The sequence below is a fragment of the Parus major genome, chromosome 1A (genome assembly GCF_001522545.3).
Source record: "Parus major isolate Abel chromosome 1A, Parus_major1.1, whole genome shotgun sequence".
Lineage (NCBI taxonomy): Eukaryota > Metazoa > Chordata > Aves > Passeriformes > Paridae > Parus > Parus major.
The window spans coordinates 16,011,269-16,034,157 of NC_031773.1; the positions used below are offsets into that span (position 1 = coordinate 16,011,269).

General features: G+C 35.2%; 1 protein-coding gene across 4 annotated transcripts in view; it reads left to right on the plus strand.

The window, feature by feature from the left end:
• TAFA5 (TAFA chemokine like family member 5) overlaps positions 1-22,889 on the plus strand; it is a 436,021-nt gene that overhangs the window by 404,478 nt on the left and 8,654 nt on the right. The window lies entirely within an intron of this gene.

Here is a 22,889-nt window from a genome sequence, read left to right on the forward strand (position 1 = left end):
TCCTTCCCTCCTTCCCTCCTTCCTCTTTTATGTAAGGGTCAGTTTGAAGCCTGTTCCTTGATCCCATTTTCAGTGTTTTACCTCATTGTTAGAATGCCCACTTTTTCAGCATTATTGGTTAGTGAAAATTTAGCAAAGACAGCATAGACAAGGGAGAAATTATAATAAAACACAAACAAAACCTTGTTCCTTTTACTGTACCTTTTGGCATATAAGTTTGGTACATATTGGTAAAATACAATCAACAAGGGAGCTTAATTTCTTCCTGGCAAATGTATTATGGTTTCAAGTATACTACCTAATACTCCAATTAACTTTTAGTGTTATGCTAGTTCTATTCTACTAAAGAAAAATATATAGAGATTATTCAAGTGACCATAGATGAAAGGTAAAAAAATGAAAAGTTGATTAAAGATTTTTTTAAAAAACCTATTCAAACACTGAGGATTATACAATGCAGTGGTTGCAGGAAAAGATGAACTATGGATCCTTTTGTCTTCAAGTAAAATAAATATATACAAAATTCTTATTTAATCATAGGATTTTGACCAGTATCAAAGTAGCAATTAAAGCCCAGCCACTTCTAAAGTGTTATGGACTGACTGCACTATAAATGACCAATGTCAGGTTTAAAATGTCATGCAATAAATGATGGTAAATACATTTACTGTACATGTAGACCTCAAGAGCCAGATCCCTCACTCTACCAACTCTGTTTTGATTTATTTTAAAGGGAGCTTCGTAGCCTTATTTAGTAAACACTGAAAAAAATGAAAGATGTTACATCATTTTTGTTGCTTTACAGTATTCAGTTTTGTGTTGGTTCAGCTAAATTATGAAAAATAAAGAAAATCCTTTTATAAGTGAGACTTGTTCCCTGAGCATGACATCACCAAAGGAATTTCACCAGATGATAAGTAAGGTGGGAGCACAGAGAGGAAGATGGAATTGGAAACTGAGGACATGAACTGTGTATTGAAGTTTTTACCCTTCATTTTTATGTTTTGGGTACCTTCATTTTGGTGTGTTCAGTTACAGATCATATTAAGGTCATTTATTTTCTGGAAAATGGATCCTCTAAGAACAAGAGGATCTAAGAATGGATTTTTGAGATATTTACATCTAAAATCATACAGTCCAATCAGTTCTGAATATGCAACCTTATGTCTTTGTTTTCTAATTACTTTAAATACTCCAAAAAGGGTAGATTTACATGGTTATAAGGTCTACTCTGGATAAGAGCTATTGAAAAAATATTCTGATTACTCTTCAGAGGTGCATTCTTGTTTCTGAATCTCTCGTGTACAGCAGACACTTCAAGGCACTTAAAATGTGTTTTGTGCTTATCCGTCCTCCCCCAGAATGTATAGTTTTAAACAAACAAAATATACTGGCTGCCTTTGTCACTGTGAATTACTACTCTAAGAGCAGTGGTGAAATGTTTCTCTCTCAGGAACAATATGTTTTCAGAATATTGTGAACTTTAATTTTACAGAACTAAGTTACATAAAAGAAATTTGTTTGTTTCTGAAACTATTTTATGTGCCTCTTCCAAAGCAGAATCTGAAACACAGAGGGTAATGTCTTATTTGAATGCTATTAAATATCCGTCATTTCTCAGCTTGCACACAAGTAACTTTTTCAAAACATGCTTGAAAAGGAACAGAATAATACATAAAAGCACATAATAGGCTAATAAAAACAACCTCCAGAAATGCAGTAAACCTTTAAAAGTTTTCTGAAAAAACCTTCTATGTAGCTTTCTGTTAGCCCAGGAAAGGACACATATAAGTACAGCTTTTAATATCTCAGATATCAAATGGAGAAAACATTAGCACACTATAGCAATCAATGTGACACATCATTCACCAATTTCATAATTATGCTTTTAGCCTTTTTTATTTTTTTGCCAATTCATTTCTTCTTAGCAGCAACTCAGGTTTTATGTGGTATTCTCAATCATTCACTTGTTTACTGAAATTGTACCCGTGTGCTGTTGCATAAATCTTTAACCCAGGCAGTTACTATCTCATATAGCCTACTCATCACAGTCCTGATTACTAATTAGAGTTTCCAGAAGAAAATAAAGAATTCAACACTGTGTCTGAAAAGCCTCTATAGCTGTGAGGAACAGCTGAACTAGAAGGTGGTAAATGATTGGCTGATGGAAAAATCATAGCACTGAATGCCTGGGCAACTGAGCTAGTGGAAAGTAAAAAATTGACAAGCCAGCAGTGGATGTAGCACAAGAAACCCCACAAACAAAACACAAAACAAACAAAAAAACAAAACAAAACCAAAAAACCCAAACAAACAAAACCTGAAATATTTATTAATCAGGGGAGAAAACCGCACCCAGAACCAGCTCTTTTATTACATATAATGTACATATATGCAGTATATTTTCCAATTTAAAAAAATACATAAGAAGGCATTTCCTTTCAAACATCTTTGTATGGTGTATATCAAGAATCACATATACATGAATAACAAACAAAGACAGGAATGGCTTGTCTATTTTTTTCTGACATCACAGAATTGATCCTACATTGAAGTAATGAATCTCTCACACTGGGCTTAAGCAAATAAAGATGGACAGAAATCACAATTCTACTTCTGCTTTCAGAAGTAGAGCTTGAGTAGAGAAAGGAGGTCAAGAAAGAAACTGAGGAAAAAAACAACCAAGACCAGAGGAAAATCAAATTTTTCATTTCAAAGCATTTCGTGTTTAATAAGTGCTTTTTAGCATTCAGTGCCTACTAGGGGAGTCAAAAGAAATATTATTTGAAACAGGGAAATAAGAAAGGAAATGTTATTTTAACTGCAGAGATGAGAATTTTACTGATAATGGGGTTGTCTTCTTTAGAGATATAAATCCCATTAAACTTTGAGACCCATGGGTAATATATAAAAGGTAATTCTGTCACTGATTAAAAATAAACTAAAAAATGGAAACTAAACTAAAAAGTGGAAATGACAATAAGCCAGAATAGATAGTGACTAATAATGAGCCATTCTGTGGGAGGATTGACACAAGTTCCTGTACTGCTTTTGACTATGAATGAAATATGAATACTGAGATTGCACAGTTTGTTAGTATCAGTAAATTACACAGATTAGTGAAGATGTGGGAGGCATATGAAGTAATGTAGAGACAAAATGGATCACCAAATATTAGCAGAAAATGGAAAACTGAAAATTGGGAATGTCAATTTATCATTTCTTACACCATCAAAGTAATTGTGGCTTCAACTCTATCAGTTTTTGGAATTATGTGAAAAAGGACTTCTGCTCTTGAAATGGATACTAATGTTGGTTTCAAGCTACTCAGTGCCCAGGTCAGATCACTGGTTTCATATGGTAATCCTAAATTAGTTATGCCTTTTCAGAGCTCCAGCAAGCCATTGGAGAAGCCTTACAATACATATCTGTTACAAAGCTCAACGTGCTCATGGCACTGGTGCCTTCCACATCTGGCTTGGACAGACCATGCCCACAATTTTCTAGGTTTGATGTTGCCAGTATCAGGCTAGTGAAAGTGACACTAAAATGCAATATTGTGCAGCAGTGATGCAAAAAGCCCTGTGCAAATGAACAAATTTGATTAACAAATAATCAGAAAACAATTTTTCTAAAAGTATTAATAATTAGCATGCAAAGAACAGCTACAGTAAAAAAAAAAAAAACAAAAACCCAAAACACATAAGGACAGTCAATGTAAATAAGAAAACAAGCAAACAAAACCCATACCAAAATATAGAATGAAAAAGAAAATTTCTGTAAAGATCTTTGTTTAGGAATAGAAACTCCAAAGGTAATTATGAGTATAGGGTCTGACATAACAGAAGGAGCAATGTTAGCATGTGCAGAGAGCAGTTTACATTATCTAAGGAGCTTGAGCACTACCTCAAAACCATTGTATAAAGCAACTGTGAGCGTCTTCCTTCACTCCACTGGAAGAAGCTGATGTGTACATTTATATATACCCAAGAAGAGAGACAGGTGGTTTAGTCTGGGTTCTCACACAGGCATAACAATACATGTCACCCACCTCAGGCAGAGGCTGTGATGACAGGAAAGGTTGGCATCAGCTGTCAACCAGCATTTTTTACTGAGTTGTGAAGGTGCTAACAAAAAGTGGGTAGTAGAAGCCTGATGTGTTTGTCAGCGTGTTTGTACAAACACATTGCACCAAACGGCTCACGGAGCCCCAGTGGCAGTAAAGAGGGCCTTCCCACCACAACAACCAAAACAAGTGCAAGGGTCATATATTTCTTCCTGTATATGCAGACAGTCTCCACATGGATAGATGGAAATTAATGTGGCTCCTTCTGTCTACACTCTCCATTCACTTCTACAAAGATGCATTTAACCAGACTCCAGAGGAGAAATTCAACATGGACTGCAACTTTAAAGCATATAAGCCTAAATGTTGTGCTATTAGCAAACTGAAAAGTATGTTGGTGCTTAAAGATAATTATATTTAATTTGACAGAATTTACAATTTCTGCCTCAATGAAGCCATGCAGAACTTGGTTTTCTCCGCAGACAGATTTGTTTCTTCTCAGAATATTGAAGAGAGCAACATGAGAGTGACAATGTAACTTTCAGCTCATGCAAGACAAATCAAATGAGGGTGAGAACTGGAGGGGCAGAAATACTAGCAAAGTAAATAACAAAGATCTTAGTGTGTCCAGGAGACAAACATCCCTGAAAATGACACAGACAGTTCTTAAGAAGAGCACATGGCCCACCTTGTTCTTGAAATGAAGGCTCTTCTGGGAACCTACATGTGTGCTGTAGAGCTTCTTCCAAACCAGAAACAGATGAAAATTGTCTAAACACAAAGATATATACAGCAAGTTAGAGGGAAAAGTTATCGTGAAATCTTTGCATTTAATTGTACACATCAGGTTAATGTTCCCTGTACTTCACTACTTGTTCTTCATAGATTAACAAAATCTTGCTGGAAGAAATCTTTGTCACTGACTCCATGGCAAGGGCACTTTGTAATTATTTCGATGGTGACTGTAGTCTCCTTAGGCAGTTTGACAAACTCAGCAATCTTCCTCTCCTCTCCTTTTTCTCCTGTTGGCTTCATCCTCTAGGTCTGTACAGACATATCCATTGTAATGGTTACCAGCAGTCCTAAAGGAATTATTTTAAGGTTGGTCATCCTGATTTGGTGTGGGTTTGACAGTGTGTGGTGCAGTTCCAACTAAAAGCCCAGCTCATGATACTGCCTCTAGCTGAGCAGTTGTATGCCAGGTGGCAATTGGCCCCCAGGTTTGCTGCTCTTGAGGGGATTTTGTATAGGCTGCATAATATGAAACCACTGCAATTTGAATAGCTTTCCGAGATGAACAGGAATTAAAGATTTCTTCAGTATGTCTCTTCAGTTAAAAAAGAAAATTTTGCTTTTTCAGAAGTCTTTTATCATTATTTTTTGTCTTGTGAAAAATTAGACATATGAAGTCTAGATAGATACACAGTAAAACTTGTTGACTTTCTCCTTACTTGTAAAGATGTCTCAGTCTGGAAACAAGGCAATCAGCTTGTAAAACAACTATTTACATCCAACAGTATTTTTCTGTGCTCCAAAACCAGTTTTTCCTGAAGAACAAACTAGAACCAGAAGTAAAAATACTGCTACTCAATCAATTTTTTTAATATAATGCCTAAGCTTATATTTATAATTGAGAAGTTTCCTAAATTTAAACATTTGGTCACTCAGTGAAATAATTCAGAAGTCTGTGTCTAATGATGCCATCTGGTGACACCTGTCATAATGATAGCTAACTTTGTCTGTTATTTTTCCAAACAAAATATAAAACCTATAAACTGACTTCATCAGATAATCAATGCTCAAAAAAATAATGCCATCTACAAGGAGTATCTTGCTGAGCTTTCTAATGGTATTAATGAGAGAGCTATGTGTTTGAGGACAGTCCTGCTTTCACTGTACCTTAAAAAACTTCCTTACAACAAGGCAGACCTCTTATAGGGGCATGAGGAATGTATTAATTTCTTAGACAGTGAGTAGGCTGCAGGGAATATTGCTGCAAAGTGATCTATAGCCCAGCTGTAGCAAGGTTCCAGGGCAATACTCTATTGCTATATTCATTTCACTGAAAGGTTTCCCTTACTAGAGTGCATTGACCAATATTTCAGTCCTACCATGAGCTAAACCAGCATTACTGCTGTACTGAAGTAATTAATTGAAAATATAAAAAAAATAAAATAAACATACATTTATTTATTAAGAAGTCCAGCAGAGAACCCTTACAGTGACAGATGATATTAGCCTATAAGCCTTTATAACTTACATGGTAATAAAATGGGGTTACGTTTTTGAATTAAATTGATAACATGACCAAATCGATTTCATTAGTGTATCTGTCATATTTGCTGTTAATGATGGCTAACAGTGGAATAGAAACTGACAACAATCCCTGAAAAACTGTGCAGATCAAAATTATATTATACTGGCATTCATGAATTTTAATAACCTTTTTTATCATGAATTTTGAACACCCTTTTCAAATTTGAAGCTCACAAGAAAGAAGAGAATTAAACTTTCTACACCTGTCTCAGCTCCTATTATTTCTATTGTTACAAGTTAATAGGCTCAAGAATAGAAGACATTTCCACTAACTAAAACAAAAAAAAAAGGTCTTGCTTGAGAGTCTCTTGTGAGTGCTTATAGAGGAATGGATGTTTCTCTGCTGCTAAAGTGTTGACATCAGAGTAATTTCTCCTGAATGACTAGAGAGCTTTAGGACACCCAAATTGCTGTTTAGAAGACTGTTTGTGGAAGATGCTATTTGTATTAATAGACATCGGTACTCCAGTGTGTAACTCCCTTTAATGGTAACAGAAGTTCTGCAAAAATCTACAGGACAACATACCTACTGCCAAGAAGCATCATAACTCTCTAATTCCATTAGCAGGGCTTAAATAAATGTGAGTTAAAAGTCTACAAGTATTGAAATGCTACACCTTGCAGCAGCATTTGAGAACATCAAAATGCCTTTATGTAATGAGACATCTTGATCCCTCTGCTACTTGAAAATGTGGTAAGATATTAAATACGTGTCAAAGGACCTGAAATACCAAATACTCCTTCCTATTTCAAGGCCCTGATTACAGCCTCTTTTGTGGATTAAAATTGTGTGAAAAAAGATAATTAAAAAGGAAAAAAATCTCTTTGGTAACTCAGAACAGGTAAAGGATAACTTTATCTTTTATTAATATTTTTATTAATACTTTACCATTTTATTAATAATTCAATCTAAAATACATTATATAAATGTATGTGTGTATATATATATATAGCGAAGGACACTGTCTGGTTTGAGCTTACTGTCTTTCTTGCTCTCATAGATTTTACACTCAGGACCTGGGACAGCAACATGGATTAAAAAAAATAGAGATATCATCTGTAGAGCTTAGGTAGTAGAGGGAGAAATATTTAGTCTTTCATATGTGAGGGTTGTTCTGGCCTTTTGGAGATGCTGTTCTCTACAAGACAAACTTTATCTTCACATCTTCTGTGGTACTGTTAACCAAAGTTGGGTACTTTTAGTGAGATTCTTCCTGTACTGCACATACTGTACATATATTCATAGGCTACAGACTTCACAGAACCTTTCAATCTACATGTTGACAGTGTATTCAAAAGCATTGCTGCTCCTGGTATTCAAGGTAACTTTATTTGGATTTTATATCTAGGGTGGATTAACCTTGGCCTGCAGCCAGATATCTACATAACCTTGCTTTCACTCCTGCTCCTCAACAGGACAGGAGGAGAAAATGAGATAGAAACAGGGAGCTAACCTACCAATTAATCTAAAAAGAAAAACAGACGGAACTTCAGAGAATTAGTCCAAGATATTGACAGAAAAAAATATGTGTGGATAGTAAGAAAAAAAAGACAAAAATTAAAGATCATATTTTCTCTCCTTTTTTTCCCAAAGTTCAACCTTACCACTTCATTCCAAACTTCTCTTCCTGTCCTCAAGAGGCACAGGGAGGATGTGGGGTGGGAGAATAGTGATGACTCCAATAATAGTCTCTTTGCTGTTCTTGCCTCCTGAGACTTCTTTGCTTCAGCACAGTTACTTCCAGTGGGCTGCAGTCCTCAAGGGAAAACCAGTTCAGTGTGGGTCTGCCACATGCCACAGCTCCTTCAGACCTTATCCACTGTGGTGGTTTAGGAGCAGTATTCCCTGATTAATTTCTCCCACTAAAATACAAACCACAAACTTCTCCCTTTTCCCCAACATCTCTGGTGAGAGAGACAAAGAGAAATCCCAAATTGTAATAACAACCATTTACTGGAAATGAAATCCAGACAAGAAAACAAATAGGAAAGAGAACAATATTAATAACATAAGTATACAAAATGATTTGCATGCAGAAGATGCTCACTGACCAACCTAGCACCAAATGAAACACCTCTGAGGAAACAAAAAAAAATGGCAGCAGACCCTCCACAGGCCACCTTTTCCTTCACAAGTACCAGTCACACTTCTCTCCTTGGAAGTGGGAATCCCTTACTTTTTCTCCCTGGCAGTGAAATGAGTTGTACAGAATAACAACCTCCACACACCACATGGGTTCAACCTCCACCCCCTCACAGCTACTGTGGAAAAATTCACTGTCCTGGCCAAATCCAGGATATCCACCTACACCAACCCATGTGTCATATCCCACAGGCTACAGTGAATATCCATCCCAGCAATCTCTCCAAGGGCTGAAGGGAAATACCTGCTCCACCATGGTCCCCTCCACAGGCTGCAGGTGAATCTTATCTCTGGCACCTGCAGCACCTCCCCTCCTCCTTCATTGATCTGGGTTTGTGCTGGGCAGTTTCTCACAGTTTTTACCCTACTTTTCACTGCTGTGCAGTGTGTTGACTTTTCTTAAATCTGTTTTTCCAGTGGTGTTTCCATTTTGGCCAAGGTGCTCAGCTGGGTGGAGCTGGCCTAGGGCAGCCCTGACCCTCCCTGAGACCCCCGGCAGCTGGTTTTCTTTTTCCCTTGTAATTGTTTGGGGGTTTTTGACACTAACTTCTTTCTGCATTAATTGAAATACAAGGGATTTGGTCTCTAATTGAGAACATTTTAATAGCAACTGTCTTTAAAACCAAAGCAACCTAAATCAAACAAACAAACCCCCCAAAACAACAAAAAAACTCAAACCAAAATTCTACTGATCCTTAAAGCCACTTAAGTCACTTTAAAGAATTTTCAAACTACTGACATAAATGCAAAAAAAAAAGTACAGTACTGTTTCTTAACAAAGGTGATGAGGCCTGAAGGAAATTAGGAAATAAGTAAATTAGTGAAGCCAATAGAGCCTGACAAAACACCCTTCTTGACAATCTCCTGTAGGACTGTAAAAAATTCCTTTTTCCAAAGTCTCTTTCATCTCTTGTCTCTGGGGATAATTGTATTTTCAGTGGATTAAAAAATGAAAAGCAAATGCCTTTGACATTGTATTTATGGCTTGCTCCCTTTTGCAGCCAGCTCCAGATATCTAAGGCTTTAGAAGTGCTTTGACATTCATTGCAGGCCATGGAGAACCATAGCAGACTTACCAATACCCAGCTGCAATCCGTGACTTCTCTGTGGCTTGTGTTTACTGAAGAGAAGCCACACCATTACAGCTATTCCATTCAGACCATCTCATTGAGTTTATTGTAAGATTTAGCACTCTGCCCATTGCTGTATCCACATGCTAAGAAGTCACTAGCAATAGGTAGTCTGTAAGAGAAATGGCTGGATGAATCTCTTTACATCTTCTTCTCCACCTCCTTCTCTCCTCCAAAATCCTTCGTAAAACTTAGGTTTGGTGGTGCCTTGGGAGGAAAGAACAGAGAGGTAGATTGCATGGCATGTGGAATAGAGTGCAATGAATAGTTCTTTAAATGAAAAAAAGTGGATTTGCTAAATCTCAAGAAACTGCTTTTGTTTTGGTTTTTTTTTTAACTAGACAGCCTTGAACAGGAATCTTTGTACTCATGTGTGGTATGCTCAGTTTTTTGATCTGTCCTATCATGGGGGAGTGTAACCCACTTTAAAAAAGAAATATACAGTTTTTATCCTCTAGTAGAAAATACTTGGAAGGTCTTGCATCAGCATATTCATACAAGTCTCTTCAAAGGGAATACATATATTATTATATCTGAAAAATCAGCAGACTTATTCATTGAAATGTGTGTCTTTTGGCAGAATAGTGGAGCTTGGCAGAGACTGGTGGACATTGTCAACTACAACAGGTTTCCCAGGATCTTGATCAATCAGATTTAAGTGCTTTGAACAACAGAGAGTTCACAACCTCTCTCAGAAATTTATTCCACTATTTGATGATGCCACCAGTAAAAAGTAATAATGAAACAGAAATTGTTGTTTTAAAATGGAATTTTATGTTCTTCAATTTGCCTCTTGTCCTGTTTGCCATCTCTGAGAAGAGGATACTTCATTGATAGCACCATTACCTAACAGAATGGGAAATCCAAATTGGTAATTTTAATTACATGCAACCTTATATTTAATTTCAGGTTTATATTTTCATGTATTTGTTTTAAACATCACTGAAGTGATCTTTTGAGATTAACAGAGCATAACAGTGTGAAGTGAACCAATATAGAGTTGTCCCTGTGTGAAACTCTTGTCTCTCTGCACCAAACTCTTGAACTCTGACTGTTTTAATAACTGATAGCTGGGATCACCTGTGTGCCAAGAACTAGCGTAGCACCCTATGCAGTGTAATTGCAGTCTTATAACACAGATCTCTTGATAATCAGCCCCTCCAGAATTCAAAGCATGCAGAAGAATATCCAGACTGCTCAGCTGCTCAGAGCTGCTGCTTATGTTTTTATGGCAAAACATAAGAGCCTGTGATCGGGCTGTTGATGTGGTCTGCTATAGGAGAGAGCTTGTTTTACAAGCATTCCCTGTGTGACAACAGAACTAAGCTGAAAAACTCTGCTGCACTTACATCACCTTTGTGAAGGATAATTTTGTGAGGTACCACAGTGTGTGTAAAATGGAGGGGCATGTTTGCTTGTTTGCATGGTATTGGCTTGATGCTGATGCAGTGACAGCTGTGGCATAACAAAAGGACAGAAATCCTGACCTATTGGTGTCCTTAGTTTTCATTTTCTGGGTACTTGGAATATAAACTTTAACAGCACATCCTTACATGTATTTCTTTATTTCCTTTCCTTGAAAGAGATTTGTAAACTCCCTCATTATGCATTCAAAAATGCATTTCATTTTTTTTAATGTTAATTTTTATGAAAATTTGCAAAGTCACAAAAAAGCATATGTTTCTAATACATAAAATTCCCAAGCACTCAGTTTGACTCATTTGTCAAAATATACACAGATACAGTTCAGGCCATCATTTCATGCATACTGTCACAAGATACAATAGCCTTATTTACAATCTAAATCTAATTAAAGGGTATGCAGGAATGAGAAAGGGATCAATATCTAATATGTTTTTTCCCATCTGCTTTCCTCATCGCTGCTAACATGTCAGAGAAAATACCAATAATTTGATCTCACACATGTGTTCTGTTGCTTTTCCACTGATACACAGAAGGTCAGATGAGATATAGGGTGCTCTAAATTATCCATTTAGTTCCCTACTTAGTAGGTGGTCATGAGACAGCATATTCAAAAAGTGACAGAAAATATAAATGTATCTCAAATACTAATTGTGGAATATCTTTAAATGAAAATACATCTTTGATTTCAAGCATAGGAACATCACCTGAATACCTGGGAAAATGTTGGACAGTTCAGACATTAAATACTTGGATGTTGGGTGTTTTTACATTAAAGGCATCTAAAACCTATTGTTTTTATAGTAAATTTCCATGAATGTAGTTTCAAAATAAATCTAGGCAATCTCCAGTGGAAATTTTTCTGTGGTACAGCAGAGACATTATTGAGAAGAGAGGAATATAATCTTCATAGTTCAAAAAACTTGTAGTTGTCAGTCTTAAGAGAGGTAATTAAACTTTCCTTCATGCTAATGTTAGTTTTGGTTAGACTGAGCTCATATCCCAGTTGGGCAGAGACTTGTATGATTGTTTCATGTTAAAATGCTATTAAGGATGATGTGTGGTCATACAGAAACAAGAAATATTATCTGTAGTAAAGTTATTTCCTCCACTTGCATTTCCTCCTGTTCCTTCAGTTTGAATGGCATCCTACTTCTAGACTGTCAGTGATTTTATTCCCTTGGTGTTAAAGTCTTCACCTTTTCCAACACAACAGAGCAAATATTTATTGAATGAGATGCAATGTTTGCTGAGAATTAAAAATGTCACTGGAGGGCAGGAGGTTTGCAAAGAAATGGAAAAAAATATATGGAAACCAACCAAATGTTGTAGAAGCTGGCTGATTGTGCCTAAAATGCCTAAGACTTCAGATGAATGGTTCTGAAAAGCGCTGGGATTTCATTCTTCAGTTTAGACTTCCCTCGACTCATTAAAGCCAGAATGAAATGCTTGCCATAGTGAGGACCTACACTGAACACAGGGGTAGCACTAAAAATGGTCTGTCAAACTTTCTGTGGTAAACAATCCATGAAAGGCAAAAGAACACAAATAAGGTGAAGATCAATATAAAAATATGGGAGTATACGGAAAATTAATCAATCTGTTTTCACAGTAAGGGTACCATCTACCCATGAGGTTGTAATGGGTATGAAATAATAAAATGCACCATTTGACTTTATTTTCTTGTAACCCTGGCCTTCAACAAAAATCTTATAACAACTTATTTGCAAACCTATTTTGTCCTCCATGGTACATTTTTTCAATAATTTCAGGTGACTGCATGTTTTGTCTTTAATATTTTCTACTCTTATACTGAACTCAAATCTATAATCTTAGAAAAGGCAAGTATGTACCCACCTTATGCCTTTTTTTCTCCAAATATCTATAGAACATACTGACTGAATAAATACTTTACATCCTTGGTGGAATTTTTATAAAAAAAAATAATAGATATTGACATTTTTTAAAGTTTTGTTCCTGTTATACCTCAATTTCTGAAAATAAATAAAAATTACTCAAATAATACTACTCTGAAATAAATTGTGTTTCGTTAAACCTCTTATGGATATAGCCTGAAGTATTGTAACTGAATTAACCTTTAAAATTTAAATACATGGAAAGAAAATTAAACATTCACGCTGTTAATATAATGTGAGTGTTGATGTATGTGAGGTCAGTGATATAAAACTGGAAGAACTAAGTAAAAATAGGAGCCACGTGATATGGCAATCATATAAAAGAAATTACAAGATAATGGGCAGAGAGAGGTCTAGTGGGAAATAACTGATAGGTAAAGTTTGTCTTATCTAAATTTATATGCCTAAAAGTTAGTCATCATGAGTAGAATTTTTTTGCCTTGGCTTTAACTGCCTCAAGCACACACAACTTTATTCAGACCTTCCCATGTAGTTAGTGGAGAACTTGTAAGTACAGTTAATAGTGTTCTGGGAGCAATTTTACCTTATCCTAAGAAACACAAACTTTTGACCCTCTAAACAACTTATAAGTCATGAACCTAATTTCTGTTGACTTATGATACCTTAAAATGCAATATATGTAGCTGCTTGCATTCTATACTACGAAAATGAGGGCACAGTTTCCCCACTGTATAAGCTGCTTATAACCCTTTTGCAGCCAATAAATCAGCTCCAGAAGTTATGCATTCTAGTATAGGGTATGGTCCAATGGACAGAGAACTGAATCTCTTTACAGAGAGCATACAGGAAGCTTAAGTGTGTAACTAAAATCAGATATCTTGCTTGCATTATTTGTACTTCTGCATTTCAAGATTAGCAGGTGAAATAAAGCAGGACAATTCTCTTCTGAGTTAGAGTGTCTCAGGTTCCATAGGTATGCACTTTGCTTTATAAGGTAAACCCTTATGATTCCATGTTTGACTTTCCGGACTAGTCATGTTTAAATTGTTCAACAAATGACATAGGTTCTATAAACTATAGAAAGTAATCCATGACTGGCAATTCCTACAGTGTTTGGGCTTTTAAAGCATTGTACAATGAAGTGTACTTTTATACCCATGAAATTCATGAGGCAATGTAGAAAACAGATTACATCCCATACTAATTTTATCTATCAAGCAGTTCAATTAGAGGAGAAAAAAGGGTAGAATTCTATATAGAGCTTCTGTAACTCCTTCCACTGATCTCAGAGGGGCTGTGGGTGAATAATTTGTTTAGCTACAAATCTGGGTTTAGGATTTTTCTTTCCTTTTTTTTAGTATAAATGTCCTAGTAAGAGTTTTTCCCCATAGAATTTTGAAGCTGAAGGATGGATTTCCGAGCAGCGGTGTGTGTACATGTGCATGCACACACACACATACAATCCTCAATCCCAGCCTTGTGAAAATCTCTTACTTTGTAAAGTAAATCTCTTTGTAAATCTCTTGCTCTTGTAAATTACTTGCATAAGAATGGTGGTGGCATCATAGCTTAGTCCACTGAGTGTGAGGATAGCACAGAACCACTGGACCCAGAAGTATGAAGTGTCTTTTTTGTCTTCAAAATGTTAGTTTTCCTGTGTTGTAACAGAAACAGAACATATGTAGAGACCCAGATCCTGAAAAATATTTACATGTGTTATACAGCTTCAGAAGAATTGCTGACTTCAACATAAATACTGATGCTTTCAAAATTGCTAGCACCTAAGCTGGATAATAATTCAACAGTTGATAATGAAAAATACAAACAAAAATTACCTGTTCTCCTCCCCCTCTCTTTCCAGCCAGCTGTTGAGCCATAATGTATCTAGCCAACAGGAATGACATTTTTTACATTTTGTGTCACTGAGTCAAATGAGGTAAACATGAAATATGTCAGACATATCACTGGACTTCACCATAAGAGTTTTCCATAAGTTCCTATTCCTTCAAAAGCCAGTGGAAAAAATCTGACAAACAGCTAAGTGTGTTAGTCCTTTACTCTCATACTCAGTGGCTTACATGGGAATTCTTTGAGGAAATGTGTTGTATAATCAAAAGTGTAATCTATGATTCAAACAGAAACATATAAAACAATCACCCCTTTCCATGAGTATTAAATAGAAATGTAAATCAGAGGCTTCTGAATCAAATAATTTATGTGTTTCTCTCTTTGTAGACTAAATGAGCATGAGGTCTAAAGCTTCACTAAGATGATTTGAGAATATTTTATTGTGTAAAATAGTAACCAGTCAAGCCATGTTAATTATAACACTGTCAAAAGCTGAAATGCTTAAACCTAAATAATTTAGAAGTTATGTGATAGATTTTAAACACCTCTGAAAAGGAAAAATGCTGTAGGCAAGAGTTCCTAATAAGTCTAGTTTGGTTAATTATTGCCTGAAGCATTTCTGAACTAATTATTTACCTCCAAAGTGGGTTCAATGTTTTCAGCATTGAAGCACCAGATATTGATTTTCTTTAATTGTCAGGGTATAGTACTAGACAGACCACACAAAGCTGAAGGTTAAGCCATTTATAGAAAGTGATAGCCAGGTCCTCCAGTGTCAAACACTGTGTCAGTGTGAGATGGAGACCAAGGCCCTGAAACTTGGCACTTTCAGGGAAAAGGATTATTTGTCTCTGTCATCTGCCCTTTATGGTTCATTTAACATCTTAGATAGCCTGTGTAAATTAAGTAGGTTTTGGAAGCTGTGCAATTTCCAAGTCAAAGAGAGTGTTCTGTTCAATGGGGGAACTGGAGTATTTTATCCTTCTAGTTAACAAGATGTTCATGGCTCAACAAATAATGAACATTGAAATATTTGTTAACCCATATTACCAAAGATCGCTTAATAATTAGTTCAAGATACTTTTTCATTTTCTGCACACTTTTCCTCCCCACCCTTATTTTAGTGAGGGTATATATATATTTGACAAAGGTTATTCATTTGAATCTCTCAGTAAGGTCTGGGTGCTTAGAGAATTTTTTCTGTCTGGATGGATTTCGTTTTTTTGGCTATAATTTGGGATGTTTGAAATATTACAAGTCCCAGCATAGCTGAAATCATCATCACCTTTATATCTCATCAAACCATATGCGTGGACAAACGTTTGCCAATTGGCTAGAGCTATCCCAGCCTGCTGTAACATAAAAATAATATAAAACATAATAAATGCAACACAGCCTCTTGATTCACACCATCAGTGCCATCTCTACTCATGTGAATTTTTAAATAGAAAGAAAAGCTTTTTCTTGTTTTTAATTCTGTGTAATTTGTTGCACTTTTCTTTGGTTCTTCAGTTTCCTCTTTGCAATTTTTCTCTTCCATGGTGATTAACTTGTGCTCAATCTTTTCTCATTCATGCTCCTAATTTTTTTCTGATTGGACAGCTATTAATTTCTATGTTTTACTATTTTTGCCACTTTTACCATCTCTTACTTAAGCTGAAGGATACCTACAGGAATAAAGTGGCATACCTTACCTGGGAGCAAGGGTTGTCCCTGAGTGAACAGTGTGGGACAAGCCACCCGAAGATGACTTGGTTCTTAGGTGGGGTAGATTGCTTTCTGAAGGTTTCTGTCTCTAATTTGTTTTTCTGTGCAGGGAGCTTAGACTGACTGATGATTCTAACTTAGCAGACTATCTCAAGTTAAGTGGAATGAATCCAGACCTCGTTCATCTCACTTTTTTTTTCTTATTATAGACCATTTTTCCTTATTTTTTTCCTTTTCTTTTCTTTTTTTTTTTTTTTTATTTTTTTATTTTGCATTGCCTGACTTCTTCTCTCATGAGCTCAGACTGCAGAAACCCTTAACAGCCCACATGCCCAAACTGGGCACCATCATCACTGAACTGAGGTTTCTTCAGTTCCTATGGAGAAAGACAGACACAGAGAACAATTCAGATTATAATGATTGCATCTCTTTCCTGGTGGCATGTATAAATACTAAAGTCCTTGTGATTATGGTTTAAGAAGACTATTTTGATGTGATTAATTTCCACCCAATTTGTAATGGCACTTATTCTCCTGGGCTGCATTGAATTTGAAAATTTGTTGAAGAAAATGTATCTAATCTCTATCATTTAAGTTTTAACCAGTTCCACTCTAAAAGGGAAGAAAGCCCCATGTATTAAATATAGAGATACTGTATTTACAAATAAAACAAAAATTTCTACAAATAAACAAATCTAAACAAATACCCTGAGATACATTTCCTTGCTAAAGACATGACATTTGAAATAATAATTAATAATAATTATTATTAGTAATAATTAAAACATTAATAATAATAATAATAATAATTTTATTTTTGCCTCACAAACCATTTAATTACTGGTTTTCTTTCCCCATCATGTCAGAGTAAAACCTGTTAAAGGAGATTCTTATTATAAAATATTAGCTTTATTAACCATACATATATATATCTATATATCTATATATCTATATATATATATCCTTCCCCCACCCCTCAGATTTCTTTTTCTTGTTAGTGCTGATAATAATTGAACTATGTTATTTTTTTGATCGGTTTAGGAGTTTTTAATGAAGTAGGTACAAAATAAATAGAAAAACCCTGCATAAAAGCAGTCATTCGTTCTTTCCCATTTGTTTAAATTGGAAAATACAGGTATTTTTTATGCTGATAGAAATATAAAAACATTGGTTTTGTTATAGTTGTCAGTTATCTGTTCTTTAGAATAGAAAACAATGAAGAGTATATATTTTTATTTTTGCGATATAAAATATGTTCATGTGAAAAAATGTGCTATGTATTAAGCAGGCTGAACTCCAACCCAAACCCCAAGGCTTATTTTGAAAAACTTTGGATTTAATTCTAATTTTACATTTGCATCTGGGGTCCATCTTGATTTTATAGTACATGTGTTTGTGTAAATGGAAATCTAAATACTACTATATGCGGAAATTACAGCATCTTAGAAAATGCTGAATCTCTTTAGTGGCAAACAATACTATCTTTGACATTTGTTCCACAACTTCTTGAAGTTTAAATTAGAAACAATAAAATGGTTTTTAAGTATCTCTTACAAGTTTATTGGCTTATGAAGAATGTGCACTGTTCTTAGGTAACCATTATTACCAAAAAAGAACCAGATTGCAGAGTTCTGATTTGTATTATTTACTCTATAAATAGTATTAATTTCTTTTCAAACTGTTGAATTCATTGTGAGTTCAGTTTCTTTTTTTTCTTTTTTTTAATTTATTCAAGACAGTTGATTTTTTTTTCTTTCAGTGAGGTACACATTATATTCACTTACAATACCAGGATTAAGAATCTGGCATGCTCTATTACAGTGGTGATATGATTGCAGAGATTGTTCTCATAAAAAGAGTTGTTTATATACTAATGAAAAAAGATGTTTTCTATCACTCTCGACTGAAATGTTTCAAATAACCTTAGGAACTTCAGTAAAAAGTTGGCCCATCAAGGTCCTGTGATAATTGACTTTTTTCCAAATAATTCTAAAGACTATTCATTGTTCTATTTCCTCATACACTACTTAACAAATGCATTAAAAATGTCTCACATTATCAGTATATGTAAACTAGAGTAGATATGACATGATGGCTATCAAATCTGCTAGGTGCATATTGTTGAGAGAATAGGCTTATATTTTCATATAGTATAAAATAATACATAAAATCCTCTTTCTTGAGCTATGAGCAGTCATTTTTAGGAAATGACAGTAAGAAACACAAAGAGTAGCTACGGGTATGTTCTTAGGGAATGCTTTTATCCTAGCTGTGAATTAAAGTGTACAGCAAAGATTCAGATTGCAACACAAATATTCACATGAATATAAAAATAATTATTATAAAATGAATAATAAAATGAATTCTATATTTACACGAATATATAAAATACCCCAAAACTAACCAAATAAACTTCACTGTTTTCTTGGCTATTTCCTTTTCTGTTACCGAGTACAGCACAGTGTGGAAAGTGTTTGGGTTTTGCTCTCTGTTGTCATGCTGATTTGTTGCGTGGGTAGTCAAGGCAGGTTTTAATTTAGAATCAAGAGTAACAAAGTGAATATGAACAACCAAGAGATCAACCAATAGCAGCAGTCATTCAGAAAAATATAAACTGAAGTGAAACAATCATGAGTTGCTCACCAACAGTTTGGGACCAGGAAAAGAAGCAACATCCAAATTAATTATCAGTTACAAATATTCAAAACATGGGTTTCTAAAGGCAAAATCCCTCCTTCCACCCCCAATTCCATTGTTTTTCTCTGATGTTTTATGAGGCATGACCAAAAATTATTTCAAAATTGTTGCTTTTTATATCTCTGTATTGATTATTCTTCTCAGAAACTTCCTGAATTTTATGGATATATTTATTCTTTTCCTCTCTTCCTTCAACTATGTAATATATCAAGACACTTTATTTTGTTGTTGTTGTTGTTGTTGTTTGCTTGTTTTGTTTTGTTTCTGTTTTAAATTTAAAATGATATAATTAATCTTTGAAGAATATGTGGCTGGGGCTTAAGACAGCTTTCAAAATTATCTTCACTAATATCCATTAAGTCTCAAGAGCTACTGTTGTTCAAAAGACAGAAAACAACTTACATAACGTAGGCTAACACTGCTGAAAATTTTTTGAAAATTAGTATATTATAAATTCAATATTAAACTTTAGATAAATGCTACCTGAAATAGATATTCAAACTAAATTTTTAAAATTCAAGGTTAAACTTGTTTCCCTCACTATTTCTTGTCTATTCTTCTATTCGTTGTCTTATTTAATTTCCACTTAATAGCACAGCAGCAGTAAGCAAACTACATCTTAAAATGTTGCTTTAAAAATAAAATACAGCTAGACCTTCTTTGTACGTCTCCCCCTTGTCTCATTTTCCAATGCCCATCTCATTTTCCAATGCCCATCTCATTTTAGATCAGACTGAGAAGTAGCGATTTCTTCTTCCAACACTGGGTGGCGTTCGATTAACTGCTGAAGTCTGTTCCCAGGAGTCTCAAACATCCCAGGGTCTTTGAGGTGTTTTTTCACAGACAAAATAAGCAGAGCAGGATTAACTCAAGAAAGAGAGATTTATTTTATTTTTTTTCTTTCATTATAAGTATACACAATATAAAGGTAAAGAGGTAAAACCTTCATTCATATTTAGGGGATCTCCATGGAAATACATTGGGAAGAGGTGAATGTCATTATTTTAGTGGTGAAGTTTTCTATTTAAAATATTTTACTGAAAATGTGTATGTATTGTGATGCCCTTCAAGTGTGTCTAATTCCACTGTGATAAGGCTCTAATATATTAACTTTATAAATAGTTGAATAGGTTGAATTCTTAAGTGGAATCAGGGAAATATAATAGCATTTTATAATTTGTTGAATAAGAATTTGTAATATTTAAAGCTGCTGACTGAAAGATCCAAAGAATTCTGAAGGCTCTTGTCCACTACTGTGGTTCTTAGCATGCAAATAATTTGCTTATTTTTTTTCAAGCTTTTTTCATATCTTTTTAGGTATATGTTCACCCTGGAAATTACACAAAGGATTTCTTTGGGAAATTGGTGATGCCATTTAGGCTTTTGCCTTTTTTGTCTTTTATATGTTCTCTGTGCTCTTCACACATATATTTGTAGCTCTGTAGCATATTTTATTAGTGACTAGTTTTCCCAGTACTTTTCCATGGCCTTAAGCAGAAAGAAAAAACAAATTCAGAGCTCCGAGCCCTGGGAAGTACAAGGCTCAGTGCTATCTTGGTTCTTCCTGGGAACCAAGGTTGAGATCAACTCCTTGAGATGCATTCTCATGGACAAAATGCAACTAGTGCTGAAGGGGAAGCTCCAGAGAAGGGGCTTGACCTGGGGGAGGAATTCCATCACCACTTGTCCTCCTAATTGGTGCTTTTTATCATTTATTCTGATTTCCCAAAACCTATAAAATGTACTCATTCCTGGTGGGGGTGGGCTTTTGTGGACATAACTGGTTCTGAAGGCCTTCAAACAAAGATCCCCTTTTATATTACCTCCTTACTAAAATTATCTAGAGTTTCATTTCCAGTTTGGGAAAAAGGCAACATTGGGAATGACATTCTTGTGTTTGTGACTGTTCTTCTGTTACTGACAGTAGTGGACTAACCTTGGCCAAATGCCAGATGTCCACCTGGCTGCTGTCTCACTCCCCCTCCTCAACAGGACAGGGCACAAGATACAAAAACCTTGTAAGTCAAGAAAAAGACAAGCGGACCACTTACCAATTTCTGTCATATACAAAACAGACTTGACTTGGGAAAACAAATTTAATTTCTTCCCTATTAAAATCGACTTGGATGGTGAGAAACAAAGACAAAATTAAAGAAGTGCTTTCCTTTTTCCCAGATTCAACTTCACTCCTTCATTCCTACATCGTCTATCTCCTCCACTGCCCCCTCAAGCAGCACAACATGGGAGTGGAATGGTTGGTTCCTCTCTGCTGCTCACAGTGCATTGAGCTATATCTTAGACCAGCAGTCTGCTTGTGAGTGGAGTCAGAATTTGGTCAACAGAGGAACTTACATATTCTCATGTTTATTTAGGAGTCAAAACCACTGGCCAGTTTAGAACATGATATTTCAATTAGGTGTATCTGTTCTGCTCTGCTTTCTGCAGTTAAATAATTCAGTATCACAATGTAATGCAAGAGAGATTTAATATATACATGATGTTTACTACACTATCTCCTTAAGGTATTTATATGATATATGTTTCGTTTTGTAGACTGGACTTGTTCCCATGAATTTCATTCCACATTTTAAGAGAAGACAAAATAAAAAGAAGGCCATATCAATACAGTGCACTATTAAGTCCTTTTAGATTCAGCTCTAAGCTATCTCCTGTGTTAGTACAGCTCCATGACAAGATGCCTGCTCTGGTCTTGATAGCTATATATCCACATTAAGCTTCTATTGAGGATAATTAAAGATTGAATATATCCTCAGCTATTCACACAGCTATGGAGATATGAGAAGAAAGACTTGCTGTAAAAAAAGGTGTGATCCTACATTCTTCAAAGTATTATTTGACAAGGGAAAAATGTGGAAGCCACAAATGTTAGACTCTAGAAATGAAGTTAAATTGCTACAGAAAGTAATGTTGGGAATAAAAATGTTTCACTGCTTGTTTTAAAACAGGTATTCACAAAATAACAAAAGGAAAAGATCTGTGTGTTTGTAATTATGTACCATCTCATCCGTGGAACAGAACATTTGTTAACAAAACAGTCCCTTGCACTGTGTGCTCAATAACAGAGCCTTTATATGTGTAATCAGCTGTATAAAGCAATGAGAAGTGAATTCCTAAACACTGAACTACCGAGATATGTCTGGAACATGATGTGAAACTACATAATGGGGTGTGCAAACATGCCTTCTTGCACACACATAGCTCATTTCACCCGGATAAGGGAGTTAACCCATAGTTGGCCTTATTAGCACATTTTCTGAGAGCTGATGGGCTCAAGCTAACACTTGGTATAAACTGGATGAGCTTCAGAAGTATTCTAATTTGTCAATACTCTTTCAAGTATACTACCTTCAAGTAGGTGATCTTAAACCAAGATTCTTGAAGTAAATCATGAAATGTGCTCTTCCAAGTTCCTTAAGAACTTGTCTCAGACTAATTTAGGGAGATCCTGCCTCAATAAATGATAAAGATGCATGAAATATTATAAATATTACTTAGACACAATGCAGTAATTATCCAAATCCATTAGAATTATCTCAGTCTTTTCAGTAGTCTGACAAAAAATCTTACTGTACTATAAAAGCAACCTTTGATTTACAGCTATGCAATCATTGTATTCTATAGGTATCATAGGATCCATAGATCTAAAGAGTATTGCAAATGCTT